We start from the raw sequence: 22,818 nt of genomic DNA, 5'->3' as shown, positions 1-22,818 counted from the left end.
GATATCTGACCAACGGATGTTGCTGAGGTCCATGGACTCTTCACTGACGGCAGCAGTGAGTCTCCTGCAGCGCTTCTTCCAACCCCCTACCCCTGCACCATCCACACTTCCAACTCCCATACCTGCCCAAGCACACACAGACATTCCCAAGCACGCACCCCACCAGACACAGGCAGCACACCACCATGTAAGGGCAAGCGCACTCCTCCTGGCACGCACACTCAGGGGGATGAAGGCACACCCACTGGGTCGGGGGCACACAGGCATTCACGCAGCCACAGTCCGAGGCTGCATGCCGCACTACCCAGTCCCTAAAAAAGGCACTCCCCTCGGCTCCCCTACCACACAACCTGACAAGGAGGCCTACTTGGCTGTGCTGGGCCTCAGCCCCTCTGGCTCTCCAGCCCGCAAACGGGAACGGCACTCCACGGGTAGGGGAGTTGAGTCCCCCCCCTGTCCACCCCCTCCCCCAGTAGCGCTGCACCCCATCACTCTGACCCCCCCTCCTTTGAGCCTGTGTTTTCTTCGGGTGAAGGGGATACGCTGGACGACCTGGCAGCAGTGTGCAGCGCCGAGCTGACCTCCACCTTTGGTGCTGCCCCACCCCCTGTGGTGGAGGCGTCCGTCCCTGCACCCACCACACCTACCCTTACACCTCCTGTCCCTGCGGTGTCTGGTCCTTCCCCACATGATGCCCCCCCCAGTCGATGAACCTGAGGGTTCTAATGTGCAGGCAAGCTAGGGGAGACGCGTGGCCATGTGTCCCCCCAAAGGACTTCTGATCTGGACTGGCCATGTGCCTTTGTAAATAGTGTCCTTTTATAAATTTTCATTAAATGCTGAATAAAGCATTTTCTTTTCACTTTGAACACTATTGCATTTCAGGTATTGATGTAGGTGCTGATGGTCCCGGAGTTGGGGTTGTGGTAATGTGTTATGTTTCAGGAAAAAGTTGTAGTCTGATGCTCATGGGGTGGACCATGGTATTTGCGTGCCATCACAATGTCTCTGCAAAGTATCTTTGCTCGTGTGTGCTATTTTTGTTTGGAGACATTGTCCCAAGGAGTGTTCCTTCCTCTGTGGCACCTGACATCTTCCCTGCAGGGAGTTGCACTTTTGTTGTGCTGACCTGTGTCTACATTTCCTTTGTTGGTGACGGATCCCTTCAACTATGGCCATGCCTGCTCAGCAATGTCTCCGGCTGCATCGTCTGTGCCATCCTTGCTAGTAACTGTACTTGTGTATTGAGTATGTTGTAATGCCTTAATGGCGACATTCAGCATTTTCCGCACTATGCATGTGTGTTATCCCAGCCTAGCACACAATTGGTACATGTTCTGCAGGGTATTTGGGCACCTGACTGACAATTGTGGGTATTGTATCTCTTGGAAGTCCACCCTATTCCTTCCATGAGAGGCAACATCTTGGTGCCTGTCCCAGCACCTGTACATTCCTATCAGTCCTGGGATGTGCGTGACAGTGTGTGTTCCCTTTGGCTCTCTTAGTTTAGTAGGGATTGACATGACTATACAGTCTTGTGGCATGATCTCTGTGTGTGTATTGTGCTGCATCCGCCAGGGGTGGGTATGCATGTGTCATTTGTCCTCACACCCACATGTGTTGTGTCATGCAGTGGGGGAAGGACATCTATCCTCATGGGAGTGGGACACTGCTGTCAGTGATGTGTTGTTATGGCACTATCAACATAGTCGAACATTAGGGATGCGTACATACACCCATGGAGTTGTGCTCATCTGATCATGATGTACACACCCCCATGACTCTGGCCACTGCTGGGAGTGATATGCACCCACCCCTCACATGTATCTGTCCATGGCTGGTATTCCTCTGCACCCACCCCTCACATGTCTCTGTCCACTGCTGGTATTCCTCTGCACCCACCCCTCACATGTCTCTGTCCACTGCTGGGAGTGATATGCACCCACCCCTCACATGTCTCTGTCCACTGCTGGGAGTGATATGCACCCACCCCTCACATGTCTCTGTCCACTGCTGGGAGTGATATGCACCCACCCCTCACATGTCTCTGTCCACTGCTGGGAGTGATAGGCACCCACCCCTCACATGTCTCTGTCCACTGCTGGTTTCCTCTGCACCCACCCCTCCCATGTCTCTGTCCACTGCTGGGAGTGATAGGCACCCGCCCCTCACATGTCTCTGTCCACTGCTGGTATTCCTCTGCACCCACCCCTCACATGTCTCTGTCCACTGCTGGGAGTGATAGGCACCCACACCTCACATGTCTCTGTCCACTGCTGGTATTCCTCTGCACCCACCCCTCACATGTCTCTGTCCACTGCTGGGAGTGTTAGGTACCCACCCCTCACATGTCTCTGTCCACTGCTGGGAGTGATATGCACCCACCACTCACATGTCTCTGTCCACTGCTGGGAGTGATATGCACCCACCCCTCACATGTCTCTGTCCACTTCTGGGAGTGATAGGCACCCACCCCTCACATGTCTCTCTCCACTGCTGGTATTCCTCTGCACCCACCCCTTACATGTCTCTGTCCACTGCTGGGAGTGATAGGCACCCACCCCTCACATGTCTCTGTCCACTGCAGGTATTCCTCTGCACCCACCCCTCACATGTCTCTGTCCACTGCTGGTATTCCTCTGCACCCACCCCTCACATGTCTCTGTCCACTGCTGGTATTCCTCTGCACCCACCCCTCACATGTCTCTGTCCACTGCTGGTATTCCTCTGCAGCCACCCCTCACATGTCGCTGTCCACTGCTAGGAGTGATAGGCACCCACCCCTCACATGTCTCTGGCCACTGCTGGGAGTGATATGCACCCACCCCTCACATGTCTCTGTCCACTGCTGGTATTCCTCTGCACCCACCCCTCACATGTCTCTGGCCACTGCTGGGAGTGATATTTACACACCCCTCACATGTCTCTGTCCACTGCTGGGAGTGATAGCCACCCACCCCTCCCATGTCTCTGTCCACTGCTGGGACTCCTAGGCAGACACCCACCCACCCGCACCCTTGGTGCTGTACACTGCTGTCCTGGCCATGAACACACCCCAATATACTGGTTATATGCTGCACCAGGCCCTAAGTCAACATTCGTGGCGTGTGTACGCCTTGTATCACTAATGTCCTGGTGCCCTAGAGGTACGGGTGATGCGGTCTGTACCCCCGCTCTGAGGGTGTGGGTACGGCCCGTACCACCATTGTAGTGGTGATGTAGGTGTACGCGCCATACCCACGCCCTCAGAGCGTGGGTACGGCCCGTACCACGCGTACCCCTACATCACCACTCCAATGGTGGTACGGGCCGTACCCACGCCCTCAGGGCGTGTGTACGGCCCGTAGTACGCGTACCCCTACATCACCACTCCAATGGTGGTACAGGCCATACCCACGCCCTCAGAGCGTGGATATGGCCCGTACCGCCATTAGAGTGGTGATGTAGGGATATGCGTGGTACGGGCCGTACCCACGCTCTGAGGGCGTGGGTACGGCGCGCACTCCTACATCACCACTCCAATGGTGGTACGGGCCGGACCCACGCCCTCAGGGCATGGGTATGGCGCGTACCCCTATATCACCACTCCAATGGTGGTCCGGGCCATACCCATGCCCTCAGAGCGTGGTTACGGCCCGTACCACCATTGGAGTGGTGATGTAGGGGTATGCGTGGTACGGGCTGTACCCACGCTCTGAGGGCGTGGGTACGGCCCATACCACCATTGGAGTGGTGATGTAGGGGTACGCGTGGCACGGGCCGTACACATGCCCTGAGGGCGTGGGTACGGCCCCGTACCACCATTGGAGTGGTGATGTAGGGGTACGCGTGGTACGGGCCGTACCCACGCTCTGAGGGCATGGGTACGGCGTGTACTCCTACATCACCACTCCAATGGTGGTACGGGCTGTACCCACACTCTGAGGGCGTGGGTACGGCCCGTACCACCATTGTAGTGGTGATGTAGGGGTACGCGTGGTACAGGCCGTACACACGCCCTGAGGGCGTGGGTACGGCCTGTACCACCATTGGAGTGGTGATGTAGGGGTACGCGTGGTACGGGCTGTACCCACGCTCTGAGGGCGTGGGTACGGCCCGTACCACCATTGTAGTGGTGATGTAGGGGTACGCGTGGTACAGGCCGTACACACGCCCTGAGGGCGTGGGTACGGTCTGTACCACCATTGGAGTGGTGATGTAGGGGTACGTGTGGGACGGGCTGTACCCACGCTCTGAGGGTGTGGGTACGGTGCGTACACCTACATCACCACTACAATGGTGGTACGGGCCGTACCCACACTCTGAGGGCATGGTTACGGGCCGTACCACCATTGTAATGGTGACGGGTACGCGTACGCGGGGATTGGTGGACACGCCCCCGAAGTGACCAGACCCTGGAGGTAATGTATGGCCAGTATATGGTATTTTTAAAATTAGGTAGAGGTTATGTTTTCTGCCCCTCGCCCCCCCTTTGCCCCTGAGTGTTGTACTGACCTACTGCGGCATGCGCGGCGGTTTCGGTGCACCAGGTCATAGGCTAGGAGGGCCGGGATGACACGTAGGATGGGGTCCATGGCTGTCCATCGCGTACCGCTGCTCCTTCTTCGCGTCGTCCTCAATTTCCCGGGAGTTTTTGGCTGCCGTAAAAAATGATCCGTGCGGAGTGACGTAGGCACGAATCGTACTTGCTGGTCCGTAGAACGCTGCCTGACTCCGTCCGGACGTCACGTACGCGATGTCCCGGATCGGAATTGTGGGTATTTTTTCGTCACACGTAGTTTTTTACGATTCGTACGGAAATGGTATTTCTGTACGAATCGTACTTGCTGGTTTGTAAGGTGCATTTCCCAGGTACAAGTCGTACGGAGAATACGCTCCGTACGACCATTCGTACCCGGGTTTTACAGGACTGGAATCGGCACCTTAATGTTGGAAGTGGTTTCCTGGCAATAAAGTGCAAACAAACCTGATTCAACTTCTATTGCTTATGCGTGTATTTTCTCATATTTTGTAGACGTACCCCCACATATTAAGCTGCCCTGGTCCAGTGCGCCAGTACCATGGAATTTCTCCCCAGATCACATATCTACCAACCTGTTCCCTTACCCACTGGCCTTTCTAACCTCCCCCTGTCCCCTCTAATTACAGAATTTCTCTTTGCACACCTGCTTGGTAGTGCCTCCCCTCCAGCAATCGACTGGTTTCCTGGAAACCACACCTTTGGGTGGTTCTCTCTGTATTTCCGACCCACGTAACTTACAGGTACTTCGTCCCTTTGTTCCTTCTCCCACCTTTTAATGTGACCTTCCGGTGAATGACACTATTCTTATTCTATCCCTTATTTCATTTCCCCTGTACAGCAATTCAAATTTATTTTGTAACCTGATCCAGAAGAAGACCTGAACTGAAAACAGTTTGAAGTTCCGTAGACTACCCAGGGCAACTTTTGGCACATGTTTTGGTTCTCTAACTTGTAAATGACTCTGAATTCTCATAACAATCTCTTAAGAACTTTTGAAGTTTTGCAACTATGTAAGTGATTGTACATTTTCTTTGTGCCTGTTGCTGCTTTTCCTTACCTCACTTGTCACTTGCTTCGTTCACTTATCCGCACGTGCACGGTTCTGCACAAAAATTCATGGGTTACACCCACATATAATGTAAATAGCTATCATACTTTCTCTGTATATTTTATTCAAACTCTTGAGCGCCCTTTATAGTTTCAGAAATCATTGATGCCTCCCTTTTTTCTTCCTTCCTGCAACTACTGTGCATGCTTTCCATATCTGCCTATGAATATTACTAGGCCTGGGAGGTGAACTTCGCTCCGTTTGCGAAGTTTTCTGCACTCCGCAGAGCTTGCGGAGTGCAGAAATCTCCACTGCGCGATGTGGAGATGAGTTTTTTTCCCACTCGCGATCGGGAACGGTAAGTACGCGATCGTGAACGGTAATTTCTACCCAAGCGGCAGGAATACCAGCACAAACTGCAGTTCGCACTACACTCTGCCACTCGCGGACCTTCGTGGTGTTTTTGGTAACTTCGCGGAGTTCCGCGTAGCAAAACTCCACAAACTATGCCCAGGCCTAAATATTACCTGTTCAAATATTGTTGGATGCTATAATGTAAGTTACTCAGGTCTCAACTGGGTTTACGGGTAATCACCTTGGTGTTTTACCATGACTGGCCCAACTATATTAAATATGACACTGAGTGATAGACCCGTTGGGGTCCGGCTTGTGTGTATACAGGGGAGTGCGTCTGGAACCTCGATGACATCGAGTGAATAGAAAGATGGGAACTTGGCCCACGTGAATGCATGTAAATCATCGGGACCTGCTGGTTTGGCTTGCCACGTCCGGTGCACTGCTGATTGCTGGCTCCTGGGAGAGTGGAGTGGAGGGGGAGCCCCCTTGAACTAATGACTGTCTGCCAGGAGACCTGTGTGCCTGCTCTGGTGACATGGTGGAAGTGCTGTGATTGAGGGTCAGTGGTCACCTAGAGGCCTACGAGTCTTTATTGCTGCAGGACATGAAGAACGCAACTGCAATGACTTGTATGGACTGGGTCGACGGACCAGTGAGGACAATACTCCTGAGGTGAGGTGCGGTGGCAGGAGCAGTGAGTGTGGACAAGGGCCCCAGCCATGGTGTGCAGCAACAGTGGGCTGAGGTGGCTGCCAATTCCCCCTCCTTGTGTGATCCCTGGACTTGGAATGATGTGGGAACGCTTTTACACCCAAGACTATTGAGGACTCCTGATACGGGCAGATTGCTGCTGGGAGGCTGCGTGCTGCACAAGAGCAACCATGTGAGGTGTGGTGTGAAACAAGGTGCCAGCTGCATACATCTGAGATACACTGTGCACAGGTTAAGTTACAAGGCTGGTATGAAGCAGAAGTGATATTATTCCCTTGGTATCTATATAATTAAAGTCCCTGTGCCAGCTATTTTGGACATACAAGCATGGCTAAGGGCTGACATACATCCTTAGATGCGGTGACCACATGGCGCCCCCTTCTCACTCAGGCAGCAGTGTTCCATCAGGCCTGGTCCTACCTGCTGTGTAGTGACCCACAGCCCATTGCCCCAAACAAACAGGAGGCTGCTTCTCTCAGTCAGCTCTGTGTCCCAAGTGTGGTAGTGTAAGACTGTCTCTTGAATCTTTGACACCCACATAGCAACCAGTGGCTGCTGCGCACCGAAGGCTGCTGGCCAGAACTTGTGAGGGTGGTTTTTGCCTTCCTGTGCTGGATCGGCTCAACCACCTTTATTTTGAAATCACATACAGCCGACAGTGATCATCGGACACTGGTCCGGGCCTGTGAGAGGCCATTTCAATAGTCCGGCACACAGTGATTTTGAACTGGTGGTGGATGGCACAGGGGAGCTCACCTGCACACTCTTATTGGCCTGGATAGTGTACCCTGCATTTGTTATCTGGGACTGGCATGGGCTATCCTCTTCAGGGGCACCTCTGACCTTACCACACTTTCTCTAAATTTGCTGTCATGGGGTGTACTAAGTTTACAAAGTAGCTTCTCAACATGGTGGGCAACTCTCCACGTAGCCTCTTGGATGGCTTTTCCACTCATATTCTTGAGGACTGTGTCCCACTCAAGCAACTAGCGCCCTCGATAGGTAAACCGGAGGTGATACTCCAAGAACTCAGAGACTCTTGAGCTGCAATTGAGCATCACATCAACACTTTGTCTGCTGATTTGGGGATAAATCGTGATGAGCACCACAAACATTCAGAAAAAGTGGTAGCAGATGAAACCACTCTATCTGTGTTGTCCCCGATGCAGGCCTCACACCTCACTGCCATCTCCAAACTCCAAGAGTTGCTCATTGTCTTCCATTACAGGGCTGAGGACGCAGAGGGCCACACATCACAAAAATGTCTGTATAATAGGTATGACAGAAGGAGTGGAGGGTTCTAACCCAAGGCAATTCACCCAACACTTGCTCCAGACATCAGCGGCCCAACAAGGGATTTCCATGCATGTTTGCTATCCAACATGAACATTGAGTACCGACTAGACACCCCCCAGAACACCACCACTCCCAATGATTGCACGTATTCTCAATTACAGAGACCTTGATACTCTCCTATAGAAGGCTAGGGAGAGAGCTCCTCTCATGATGGACAATGCCACATTATCTTTGTTTCTGGATTATACCTTGGAGGTACACAAGAAAAGTGCCGCTTTTATGGCAGTCAAAAAACAGCAGTGTACAGAAGGCTTTACCTATACTCTCATGTACCTAGCGATTGAAATTGTTACATAACCAAAATCCATATTCTTTGACTCTCCAAGTGCTACATGGGACTGGCTAGAACAAAATTATCCCAGCATGAAATGACCTCCTCCAACTGATCATCCTCCAAGGAGGCAACGGATACCTTCTCACTGACTTATATGTGGATTGCCCTGTGGGTCAGCCCTGTCTCCACAACAGGAACTGGACGGCAGGAGAGCCATACTGGAAATGATATCCTCAATGGATTCGCAGTATCGTCAATCATCTACCAGCTTCTTGGCCGGAACGAGCGCAGACTCTGAATCGAAGGCCAGCATGGTATTATCCCCTACTGTAGCACCTCAAACCGCTGATTTACTGAATGTAATAATGTTATAGATGATGGCTGCTCTGTTGGTCCCACTGCTACACCTAGAGGATGGCTCAGGTGAGTATTCCATGTGCTTCCCCCTTCCCCTTACCTATCTCCCCTTCCCTTCCCTCCTTGAATATACCTATCCCTTTCCACCCCACCCTCTTCTATCTTTCATTCCAATCATAGCGGGTACCTCAGGGGGGCATGGTAAGGATATATTGGGTCCATTTCAGTGGCCTTTTGCTGCTTTTAGTCCTCAAAGCAGCTACTACTTGTTTGTTGACCTGAGGCCATCAACCTTGCATGTCTCTGTCAAATTTCCTATGTCTATGGATTGGGGCATTCAGCCTGAGTTAACATTATCTAGATTGAAAGTATGTCAACCACAGTGAATCTCAGAGTGCCCGCATGGTAGGGATCTTTAAAATATACCCGCTCCTTACGGGCAGGTTGGTCCCCACCTCAGTAAGCAATTGCCAGATGTTTTCTTTCCATACTAGCAAACGTTTCTTTAGTTATTTATTTGTCCAACATGAGGTTCCGTTGGTATTTGGGTAGGTTCCAGGTTGACTTTGCTCAATGTTTGGGGGGAGTCCAACAGAGGCATGTGCGAACATTCCTTCCCCCCGAGCTTACATACATGAAAAGACCGCATATTATATATATCACATATGATTGGGAAATATGCTGGGTTGACCTATCTGGGAAAAACCCTTTCCGACCATAATACACTAAAAGTCATACTAGCATGCAGCAGGATCCCAACGCCTATCACAACATGGGAAAAGCAACCCACCCTGCTGGGGAAGCTTTCAAAGTAGTGTTAAGGTGTTATCCATAGCTACTGTAATTGGTGTTAGACTTTCTGTTTTCCAAGAGCTGCAAAATACGGAGACACGGCTGGGGCACCTTGAACAGGAGGCGGTGCATGACCCTACATGACTGGAAGACATCCAGAACACTAGAATAGACCACACAGAGCTCTTGGAGAGGTTGAGAAAAATTGGACATACAGCATATATACAAAAGATGCCCTCTGAGGGTGACAGGGCAGGTACATTACTAGCGAACGTGATATGTCAGCAAATGTCTCCAACTCCGATACTGAACATTACATCGCCTTCTGGGATTACATGCACCATTCAAGTGGATATAAATGATGGCCTCCGCTCCTACTATACGAGCTCTATAAATCCCAGCCCATCCCACCAGCCTCAGACACAGACACATTCCAGAGTAATCTGAGACTTCCACAGATCACACCAACTGAGCCTGAATCAAAAAATAATGTAATACAGACACTGATATGCGTTTGAATCTGTGGAGTAAATCACATCTGCTGTATCTCATTTGGAAGTAGCATGTTCCTTCTAGAATGTGCTGTTACCTAGTGACCTATTGGTTCTACTGGGTTGTTAGGTTCACTGAGCTAAGAGTATATTGGGGGAAGGGTGTTAAAGAGACAGATTTTTTTTTTCAAAGTTGAGCATTGATGACACAATTAAAGTAATGGCTGTCTTTTTTTCCTAATTCAGAACTATATAATAAACTGTTCAGTAGTGTTTACATTTTTTTTAAATGAGCTAGCATAGGTTTGGGCTCTTGTTTTTTCCCTGATTTCTCTCCAATTATCGCAAATATATCTCAAAGAATCATAGATAGGAATCTCTTTTTGAAAGGGGGGAAGGATTAACAGATACTAACCATTTACAAGTGAAGATAGTACAGTCTAAAATGAAGGACATTATTTAATTTGCTGCCTTTCTCATGATCACAGAGTGCACAGTTGAAGAGGTTGTCATTTCATGGTTGCTTTGCATGACAGTAGTGTACCATTCTTGTGCTTAGTTTTTACAAATGCTAATAGTATCAACACTATCTAGAAACAGCTAAAACCACAATATAATCTACAAACTGAGTTCACTGGTATGTACAGAGCTTTTGAATTCTTTATAAAATTAGTCTCCCTTTATTACAATGTGTACTTTATTGAAAAAAAATAGTATAGTATTGTGGAAAGTTGCAATGAGGAACTAAGGATGTTTTAAATGTCTAAATATCATGTGCAAAGGAGATACATATACAATTTGCATTCTGGGAGTTGTAGTACTTTTAGAAACATTATTAAACAGAAGTAGTGTAGTCACAAAAAAAAGATGAGAACTTGTTCTCTACCTGTATATGAATTAGAGAGAAGTAATTATTGTTAGGTAGATATAGGGAAGTGTTGTCAATGTGATGTTCAATTATATGATAATTTCGCATATGTTTAGATGGTGAGACATGGTTCTTGTGGTTGCAGATAGCTATATATACGGTGGAACTTTTGAGTTTACTTAAACATGCAGAGAGGTATATATTTTTGGGGAGATGGCTTGTAGGAGTACATATAGTAGGAAATCGCATATATGTGTACATGGTGATCTATGTTCACTAAGGCTCATGAAAATTTAATGTATATGGTGAGGGTGATGTTTTTTCTTTAAACATGGTTTGTTTAAAATTGAGAAGGATTAATAGTGCAGAATGCCTTAAGAGTTCTTGGGCTAGCTTCAGTTGGAGTGTAACATTTATTTGGAAAATGCTGAATATATGTTTAAGAGGCAGTATAAGTATTTGAGAAATGATGTACATATACTATTCACAAAAGGTTTTGTGCTATGAAAATCTTTTAAATGTTTTTTCCATTTTAGAAACTCAGTGATGCATGTGGATGCTCAGTAACAAAGCAATGTATGCTGCTAGACAGCCATCTATGCAAATATATACCAAGTGTGATATCTAGACTTCAGTCACACATTGCTCAGTAAAAAAGCATATATAAAGTAATACAGGTAGTTTGATACTGACAGAAAGAGATTACCAATACTTCAAAGATATAGTCACAACTGTTATGTATCTAACAGCAATGAAGGCACTTTCACAGTCAGTCAGGCAGTATTCAGGCACTCATGCAATCACCCAGCCACTAGTGAGGCAGTCATCAAATCAGTGATTCAGTATCCATGGAGTTATTCAATTACTTAGACACTACACATATACACTGCATTGAACTTATTTGTAGAAGAACAAATGGGGAGAGGATGTAGCCTAACGGCTAGGGCGGTCGACCCCCAATCTGGGGAATCAGGTTCGAGTTTCAGCAAGGAACCGCAACATCCTGTGATTCTGGGCAAATCACTTAATCTCCCAGTGCCTAACAAAAATGAATGTGTCCTCATGTAACACAACTGGTGCTCGTGTAAAGCGATCTGATACCTTCGGGTCAAGTTTGCGCTATATAAAACTTCGTAAATAAAAAAAGAATGATTTTACTTGTCCACACAAGTCATATATGAGTACTGTTGCAATAAATTAGAGAATAATAAAATGCCTGCTAGAGCTGCGCATAACAAGTTAGAACTGGTTCCCATTCCAGAAGCACTTCAAATCCAAATTGGAAAAAAGGCATACATTTCCACGTGCGCATGAGAATTTGAGAGAGCATATTGAAAAAGAGAGAAAAAAGAAGGAAATTGATGAGAATAATGTTGTATATAAAGTGAAAATTCGCCAAATGGCATCACACAGCTGTGCGAGTGGTCTGGGGTGAGAGAACGCCCCATATTATGGAATTATTCATCCATTAACTCAGGCACTACCCATGCACCCATCCAATAACCCACGAACTACTGTTGCACTCATCCATTCACTGAGGCACTACCCATGTACTCATCCATTCACTCAGCACTAACCATGCACATATTAAATCACCCAGGCTTCAGTCGATTGGTCATCCTTTATTAACGGAGTAGACATCTGGGCATTCCAAGAAACCTGGTCTGTGGTCAATGTAGTCCATGTTGGTTATTTAAACTGTTCGAAACCGGCAATCAAGGGTTTGAGGGGGAGGCCGGTTGGAGGTCTAACATGTTGGGTCAGGCAAAATGAGGGGAAAACTGTGGATGAGATACCTCTTGACAATCCCGACATTCTCGCCATAAGAGTAAGATCCTCAAGAGGTCTCGATCTACACCTGTTTAATGTTTACGCCAGAGAGCAACAGGGGGGCAGGAGCTCTCAGGTTATAGCAGCCCTTGAGACCCTTTTAGCCGAGAGCGTCCAGAACACCAATTTGATCATCACAGGACATTTTAACACATGTTTTGAGCCACTGGATTTAGATGATGGAAGGCTTAGCGAGGAGGTGGATGCTCTCTGGGGTGTGCCACAGTTGGATCTCCAACCTATTAAAAAATGGACCGAGGTAGCACTCCAGGTTAAAGGGTTGTGTCTGGAATGGGGCCTCAGGGCAGTCAACGGCAGGACGAAGTCTGATGCAATGGGGGTGGCGACCTTTGATAACGGGCGCCACAAAAGTAGGATAGATTATATCCTAATAAAAGTAGAATTTTGGCATCATGTTTTGGACATGGAAGTACATCTCCGCCCCAAAAGCGACCATAACCCCCTGGTGCTTACATTGAATGGTTTGAGTTTTGGCCCAACAGCAATTATGGAGCCGGATTGCAGCTCTAACCACGTAATACTGGGTAACGATCTGAGAAGGGTCCGTTGGGACAAGGTGGCCCTTGACGAAAAGAACATGCTAGAAATCAGGGCATTAGTCTTAGGATCATTGGGGAAAATCAACGATTGCGGTTCGCAGGAGACACTCAATGCTAAACTGCCAGTAATCCACAAAGAGCTCTTTTGTAGATTGAAAAGGTTCTTTGTAAACTCTAACCCGATAAGAGTGAAATGTAAGTCAGAACCCATCTCATGGTATAACGACTGCTGTAGGTCCTCTCATAAAGCCCTTGTGAAAGCCATTAAATCTAGGAACCACACTACCACCCAACAGTCGAGGGCACACTATAAAACCAGCTTAAGAGATGCTGAAAGAAACTGGGATGAGAAACGATGGAAGGATCTGTTGTTGGCTTGTAACGGGAGGAACATGACCCGGTTCTGGGACCTAATAAAATGGGGGAACGGGCAAAGGTTGATTACCCCAAATAACAGCGTGGATCCACTCCACTGGGTTGCCTTCTTCGAAGTCCAATATCATCAGGGTACGGAGAGTGAAATGACTGCTCCGCTTATAAGTGTTGATTCATCCATGACGGTTAGTAGCAAGGTGGTTGAGGTGGTATTAAGGAACATTCCAAGCGGTAAGGCACCAGGGCCTGACTGTATACCCCCAGATCTATTCAAACAGAACAGCAACCTCTGGGTTCCTTACATCACGACCCTGATTATTTCACTGGCGGGGGGTACACCATTCCCAACCTCTTGGTCCGGGGCGGAAATCATCCCGATCTACAAGAAGGGGGATCGTTCCGCTCCGGCCAACTATAGGCCTATTAGCCTTATTGATGCTTTACAAAAAATTACTGCTCGGGTCCTTTTGGGCAGGATCCAAAGCTGGATGACTAAAGAGAACATCCTATCCACCTTGCAAGTAGGGTTTCGGGCTCATATGGGGACACTTGACCAAGTTTTTAGATTTGTTATGCTCTACTGGAAGGAGGTCCTTCTAGGCAAGGGTCTGATATTCGCAGCATTTGTAGATCTAAAATCTGTGTTCGACCTTGTTCCTAGATCTAAATTGTGGGACGTCCTGTTGGAACTTGGGATGCCCAAGGAACTGGTGGACTTTGTGGTTAAACTCCACAATTCCAACTACGCCCAGGTTCGGTGGGGGAAACCAGGCGAGGTCACTGAGAAATTTAGTGTTGGGAAGGGCGTTCACCAGGGGTGCGTCCTGGCCCCAACTCTTTTTTCACTCTTTATTAATGGGGTGGTTCAGTACTTTGATAACTTTCCAACAAACGCGCCCATGCTGGCAGGCCAAAGGGTACCATTGCTCATGTTCGCCGATGACACCCTGATTCTCTCAAAAACGAGGCAGGGCCTCCAGATGGCACTGTCCCGTTTTGAGGAGTTTTGTAGAGATCACGAGCTGGCTGTCAATGTGGGAAAAACAAAATTTAAGGTTCTCCATGGGGCAAGGCCCGTTTCTGCAAGAGTTTTCATGAGCGGGAAGCTCTTGGAACAGGCCAATGTATTCTCTTACCTGGGTATCAGCCTAGGCGAAAAGTTGAGTTGGTTGCCCCATGTGAAGTTACTTGCACTGAAACATTCCCAGCTAGCAGGGGCACTGATAAAGGAACATAGGCTCTCCCAGACTAAGCCAATAGCCCCAGTTGTTAAAATTTACACATTATCCCGGCTATACTCTACGGTGCCGAGATCTGGGGTTGTAGTAATTTATCAGATCTAACAAAGGCCCAAAATAAGTTCCTAAGATCTATAGTGGGCCTCCCCAGTTCGACCCCCCCGTATCCCCCTCCTTCTCGACCTAGGTTGTAATACAATTGAGGACATTGTCCAGTTCAGAATGCTGGCTTTCTGGAGAAGGCTCTGGAATGTACCAGAACTAATCCCATTTGCTAATGCTTTAGCCGAAATAAGGGGTCTGGATCGCTCAAATAAGATCTTATGGCTTTCCAGAATCAAAGCTTTACTCACTGAGATGGGGATGAGGGATTTATGGGTGTCTCCAGAGTCGGCTGTATTTCCATCAAAAGTATCATTTAGAGCAGCCTACTGGGATTTAATCAACAACCGGAGGTATATTAGCACGAGAGGCTCTTCATTGTCAAGAGCTTTTTGGGATTTTAAAGATATTCCCCAGTTGGAAGGCTACTTGGACCTAATCACGAAACCTAGAGACCGTAGGCTGTTCCACCAGTTCCGAGTAGAAACTCTTCCGCTTAGGAAATTCACTCGTAACTGGATAACCGGTTTCGGAAACGTCAGGTTCCAGTAGTGAAGAAGAACAGGAAGGGGAACGCAATGGGAGAGGAGCCCCTTCATTTGAACGGTAGCCTTTTTTAGGAAGGCGCCAGAATCATGGGCAAAGGGGTTACAGGGGTTACAATCGACAGGAACCCCTGAGAAACCATCAACCTCAAAACACGGGACAGGAATACTTAACGACCCGAAGCAGACAGTATTGGAGGTAGAAGAACTTCCCATAATAAATTTATCCAACAAGATTTTAACAAAAGACGAAAATGGGATCCTAAAAAAAGGCTTTAGTTTTGCACCTACAACTCCTCACAATCTGTATGAATTGTAGAGTGACCTAAAAAGTTTTTTTAGAAAAATTAGGCTGAACATATTTTTTGAAGATAAACATTATGAACCACCGCCAAATGTATCAGGTTTTAAACCCAAATCCACATTCACTCCAAACTTAGGTCAAATTGACAAAAATGTAGAAATATTTGAGAGAGTCGTGGAGATGGAAATTAAAAACATGAGGCTGGTGGTTTCTAAATATCATAATATAATCATCATCACAATCTTTATTTCGATCACAATGGATCATAAAAGAGTACAATAGAATTGCATAAAAACAGTTTTGCACATTAAAAACAATTGCAAAAAATATAATACATAAAAACAATCCTGGGTTAAAAATCATTCAGTTGATCACGTGCTCATGTTGGACTTGATATAACAATTTCTGACAAACCACATTGCCGTTAAAAATTTGGCAACAGCGAATACGGTGGGGGGCGAAAGGTCTGTCTTTAAAAATCTGTATGCAGGAAGATAACTCCTGATACCTAAATTTCTCAGGAGTGGAATGAGCCAGTACTTCCGAGATCTATTATATGTTGGGCAGAAGAATATAATGTGCAAGTCATTCTCCCGCGAATTTGCACATGTTGGGCAGTGGGCCGTGGTATATGTTTTAGCCCAGTGTTCAGTATGTGCCCTCAACGGAAGGGTGCCATATCGCCACTGCATGAATAGTTTCCTTGTTAATGGGGGACCAACGTCATCTAAAACGGTCTCTAAACTATACATGTCTTTTATAGCAAAAAAGTGGCTAGATAGGGATCCCTCGCGTGTGGTCTCCACTATAACACGTAGATTATGCTCAAAATAAGTATTTACTAAGAGTTTACGTGGAGTCCTACAACATGCATTCTCCGGATTTAGCCACAGCTCCGATCTTCCCAGGATTTCAAAAGTGTTCTTCACATATTTTAACCACGGTATTTCTGTCACTTTTGGGAGGCGCAGAATCTCAGTAAGTTCAGCCCGATAATTTGATAATTCTGGCGAGCTCCATAACCTGCGCCAAAAAGTCAAAGGTTTAAGGCCCAACTCCTCTGTAATTGATCTTAGGCCCAAATCAAGTCTTAAAGGGGTAAGTGGGGTGCTAGTTGATAGTGCTACCAGTTGTCTTATAAAGTTGTTCTCAATTGTCAGTAATTTCTGGTCAGCTGTGTGTCCCCATATCTCACCCCCATATAAAGCTGCCCCTCTAGCCTGTGTTCTATAAATTTGGAGGGGTGGGCTCAGTGGTTTATAAGTTGACCTGGATAGTGTCCTAGATATACCGCCCATTGACTGTACCAGTTTTAAGTGTACCTTCGTTCTGTGCGAGTCCCAGGTCATATTTTGATTGAGCGTTATCCCCAAATAATCAAATGTAAAGACCCGCTCTAATCTGACAGAACCTATCATGGGATTTGGGCGTGTGAGTGGGTGCGGGTTGAAAATAATGTATTTTGTTTTGGACGCATTGATTTCCAAGCCGCGCTCACTACAAAAATTTGAGAACCCATCCAGCACCCGTTGTAAGCCCATGGGGGATTTAGAAAGCAGCAGGGTGTCGTCTGCAAACATAATTGCTGGCACCCTGCTGCCATTGAGCTTTGGGGCATCGATGTTTTTTATCCCAGATATATAGTTAATGACCCCATCCACAAAGAGGCAGAACAGGGTTGGTGCAAGCACACAACCCTGTCTGACCCCCGTTTGTACCGGGAAGCCCTCAGATAAAGCTCCCGCTCTGCCACACCTCACCCTGGCAAAGTTGCCATGATGTAATCTAATCAGTATTGATAGGATGTCAGCCGGGAGTCCTAAATCATTAAGAACAGCCCATAATTTATCTCTGCATACCAAGTTGAACGCTGCACGTAAGTCAACGAAGACCGTGTATAGGGTGCCGCCCTCAATTACCACGGTCTTCCAATATAAAAGATTGAGGCGAAAGATCTGATCTATGGTCGAGACCCCCTCTCTAAACCCAGCTTGATAAGGGCTCAATATATCCCGTTCCTCAATCCAATTTTGGAGACGGTTGAGTATCAGTCTTCCAAAAAGCTTTTGCGGAACGTCGATGAGACTGATAGGTCTATAATTGGATGGGAGCAGAGGCGAACCCTTTTTAAATATTAAGACGATCTCTGCGCCCAACCAAGTACTGGGCACTTCCATACCACCCAGGATACAGTTGAACAGTACCACTAAGTAGGGCGCCCACACATCGGGTTTGTGTTTAAATAAATCACCAGGCAAACCATCTAACCCGGGTGCCTTTGCTGGTGCCAAGCGACCGATAGCCTCGCAAACCTCTGCTAATGTAAATGGTGCCACCTTAGATTCGTTACTTCCAGAATAAACAAAGTGCGATCGCACACCGGAGGGTGCACTATAAAGGGACTGGAAGTGATTTTTCCACATCAAAGGTGAAATGTTGGGCTCAATTGCAGTGGCAATGCATCTGAGCCTGTATTCACAAAACGCCAGAATGCACGGGAATCGCGACGTGCCAAGGCGTTCTTGATGTTTTCCCATTTATCATGCTCCCATTCGCTTTTTGCTTGACTAATCAGACGCTTATAGGCCGATCTCCTGGCCCTAATCTCGTCGCGCGCCTTCCCCTCCTTTAATGAGGCCAATAGATCCATTTTCGCCTTACGACAAGTGGTATTATACCAGGAGGGGCGCAATGAGCGTCGATTTACCCCTTTTGGGGTGGTGAAAAGACTTCCAGACACTGCCTGGATGAAATCCTCATGAAGCAAAACCCACAGTATCAAGGTATCCTGGGTAATGTCTTGTTCCAGTAATTCGCATGCTTTGGCAAGTGAGGGGACTACTCGGGCATAAAGCCTGGATAATTTCTCTGAATCAGATACTAGTCTCTCCCACTTGACTCGTCGCCGGTTACTGGTGAGAGATAATCCCGTCTCAAGTAATGGCAAATGCACACTCCTGTCCTCAAGACCAGGGAGATTATACTCGAGTTCCAAAGCATCGTGGTCACTATCCCCCCTAGGGAGTACACAAAAATCTCTGATGTGTGACCACGAGGCCATAGGAACAAGAATATAATCAAGCCTGGATTCCCTGCCCACTCTATTATATGTATGTTTCGGAGGAATATCCGACTTTATCCGACCATTGCAGGCCCGTATACCATATTTTAATGTTAAAGAAGTAATTTGGACAACTAAAGGTGTCCAAGCTCTTGGGCCCGGTGCAGTCAGTGGGGGTATAGACCAGAGCGCGTCCTCCTCTTGGGCTAGTCCATCCAATGGGCCAAGGAGTGGCTCATAATGACAATTAAAGTCACCACCGATTAGGAAAGGAGTGGTATCGGGAATTTCACTTAAAACATCGGCAAGTTCCGTAATAGTGCGTGATTCTTGCATACAAATAACTGGCCTGGAATAGACATTTACCAACAAGAGCCTACTTAAGTTTGGCCATACCAACAAGACGGCTAAAATGTCCTCCTTGTCAAGGGGGAGTAGGGTGGCCGTTCATCCCAAATCTGTAGCCACCCAAGTTGCAAGTCCTCCCGAGGGTCGTCCTTTGCCTCCCCATTTCGCATTATTGCAAAATGTGGCGAAGCCACTGTATAGCACCTCCTCCCGAGCCCAAGTCTCCTGGAACAAACATATATCTTTAGCCTCGATATATGAGTTCCATTATGGGCAGTGCAGTTTATTAGACAATCCCGCCACGTTCCAGGAGAGTAGCTTCAGTGAGGGGGGGCGAGAGTAATTTGATGATAAGTTTGGAAATGAACCACTACTAACTTGAGGACCCAATGGGGTATTGATGAGTATATTACCCCAATGAGCCTTCTCTATCTCCTTATTAGAAGTTGGGAAGGGAGCGCCCAAAATTTCACTCTCACCAGGATTAGAGCTCTCCTCAATAGCGAGTTCCACTGTGAGAGGCGTCGTGCAAATTTGGGAGGGAATCTGAACCGCGTCTCCACTATGCTCTCCACTACCCATTATACTCAGTCAATCTACCAAGTCTAGATTACTGTATCTATTGTGGGTTGGGAAATAATCATCAAAATGCGTTCTCACATAATGGGGAATCCCAAATTCTCTATTCTAATTTCAATTCCACACACTGTGGCTCACCATTACAAAGTATCTGTGAATGTGACTCGATATACACTTTGACGTTATGTGATATGATATTATGTTCCTGGGATCAGGTAACTACGGGAACAATAAAGTTGGTCAATGTTTGAATATAATATGTTGAGTGAAAGGGAGCTAATAAAAGGAAATAAAATCGAGAAAAGTATGACGATTGGTGTCAGATATTGTGTTAGAGCTTTATCGGCACATAAATATATGCTATACTCGGATGGGAGACATTTGCAGATACGCTGAAATTAATTAATATAAATAAGGCGGAATCATTATATAGTCTCCCAAAAAAATACAAACAAGATTTGAGGGAGTTAATGTGTTGTGAGGCTATTTTAATTTGTGTGATAAATCGATAAGAATACACACATCTCCATACACTTATCGGCAGAACCACGTGAGATGCAGCACGTGTAGAATTCAACCAATGACGGGCTGGGTCTGCAATAACAAATAGGCAGACGTGGTAGAAAGAAATAGGGAAGACATTGCAGGAGTACTTCCACATTGACGCCAGACAACACATGTCGTAAGGTGAGATTATAGCGTTAGCTCCTGGAGGGTGAAATAGTTGATTTTGGGAGTTTTACTCGAATCGGGTACCTTAACAGGTATCGACGAGATTGAATTAGTAAATAGCTAAACCACGCTGATGCGCATCTATAATTTGTAATAGGTGGCGTTAGACAAGGGAGGATCATAACGGACCCCCGCCGCCATTTGGAAAGTGAAAATCGAGCGACTCATCTCTTAGGGAGCGATTTTATTATAACGGTAGGCATCCAATTAAGTGCGAGGTAATTAGCCGTACAGCAAGATTAAGGCTACAAAGAAGTAAAATTATGTTGCTTATATTACAGAAAAGAGCACATCTCAACCCAGCATATCACGGATGATAACACTCAGCATTAGAGTGCGTGATTTAATACGAAAATATGGAGTAAAGGTTGAGACAACAGATATTAGATACAAAGGTGAGGACGAAACCATATGTACTCTAACAGAAAGAATGAGAACGTAAAATGAATAAAAGTGAATACAGGGGTACCCACGAGGGGCAATAGTATTATGTGCAGACATAGACGAGAACACACAACTAGCAACTATGCTGACATGCCTTGTTGGTGTCAAGGACCATTATAGATTACTTTGGGATGTGATGAATAACGATAATACACAGTGGGAATTTGAATTTTTCCAATTATTGGAGTTATCGATGCAAAAGAGTGAGGGTTTGGAACATAAATGTGGGATTTGACAGGAATATGATGAATTTACCCAAATGTTTTAGAACAAGGTATATTTTAGACATAAAAGGGAAGGAATGTGATAGAATAGATACAAAAGGAGAAATATTGCAATACAATTCAAGTTGTTGACATAATTGCCAGTAGAATTCCAATTAAGCTTACTAAATATATTTATCTTCCAATAGGATTTAATAAAACAGACAACAATTTAAGCCTATGATTTGTCTTGAAAAAGATGGTTTTATAAGAGATTCCATCGAAACGCGTCGACGCAATTGAAAGCACAATCCAAGGGATCACCGCAGCTTTTGGAGATATAATTGTGTTAAATATATCACAGACTGTGTACATAGATTGATGGCCCAATAGGATGTGCAATACATGACAAAGTGCATTGTCTTTTGTGTTTTTCTGTTATGCGGGCTCATAACAGGTTGTTATCATTTGTGTATGAACTTACAATTCTGTAATGATGTGGTTAATGTGTTTTTAACATTGTTTGAGTGGAAATTTATGACTCAATTTTAATGTGATACATGTATGCTTTTTAAACACAATAAATGTGATAAAAATTGGGATATCTAATTGTTTAATGTAATTGTGTGATACTGTGCAATATCATTTTATCAGTGTGAGTGAGCGAGGGGATTGTCATTCTATACTTGTAACCGGTAAGGGTGACAAGTGTCCATTCTGCCCAGAATTCGTTGAAACGATTGACCATCTACTATGTTTGCCCTGCCTACCGTTTACCGAGAAGCATGTGGCTAAAACCCCTATGCAGAAACTTGGGTATGAACTCTGCAATGTTTGCCAAAAGACTACCGAAAAGCGGGCGCAATGTCGATATTATAATAGGGGTCGCCAAGTTTCTGAGTTGGTCTTGGGCAATTCGTGAAAGAGATGGAGGGTTATGATTTCCAGTTAAGGACATTTTTTAGGCTTGAACTGTAATGAGCTAGATAGATGTATGTACATATGTAATAGTCTTTGTGAATGATATATTTAATACTGCTTTTAAAAGTTTTCCTTATTTTTATGTTTTTGTATTTTTGGATGTGTCTTCTTTTTCCTATTACTCCTGTCTTTTAAGATGAATAATCGCAATAAAGACTTTTAAAAAAGAAAAAAAAAGAAATCACCCAGGCACTACCTTTGCACTCATCCATTCACCCAGCCACTACCCATGCAGTCATCCATTCACTCAGGCAGTACACATGCACTCATCCAATTACCCAGGCACTATCCATGCACTCATCCATTCAGCCAGGCACTATTCATCCACTCACCCAATCAGCCAGCCGCTAATTATGCACTCATCCAATCACCCAGGCACTACACCTGCGCTCATCCATTTAAAGATGTGCCGCCTATGCACTCATCCAATCACCCAGGTGCTACTCCTGCATTTATCAAGTCACCCAGGCCCTACCCACACACTCATACAATCAACTATGCACTACCCATGCACTAATCCAATCACCTAAGCAGGACCCATACATGTTTCCATTCACTCAGGCACTACTCATGCACTCATCCAATCCCCAGGCAATATCCATGCACTCCCCCAATCACCCAGGCACTACCCTTGCACTCATCCATTCACTCAGGCACTACCCATGCACTCATTCATTCACTCAGGCACTACGAATGTGCTCATCATTCATCAAGCACTACCCATGCACGCATCCAACGAC

The sequence above is a fragment of the Triturus cristatus genome, chromosome 3_1 (assembly GCF_964204655.1).
Source record: "Triturus cristatus chromosome 3_1, aTriCri1.1, whole genome shotgun sequence".
NCBI classification, from domain to species: domain Eukaryota; kingdom Metazoa; phylum Chordata; class Amphibia; order Caudata; family Salamandridae; genus Triturus; species Triturus cristatus.
This window is presented reverse-complemented; position numbering follows the sequence as displayed.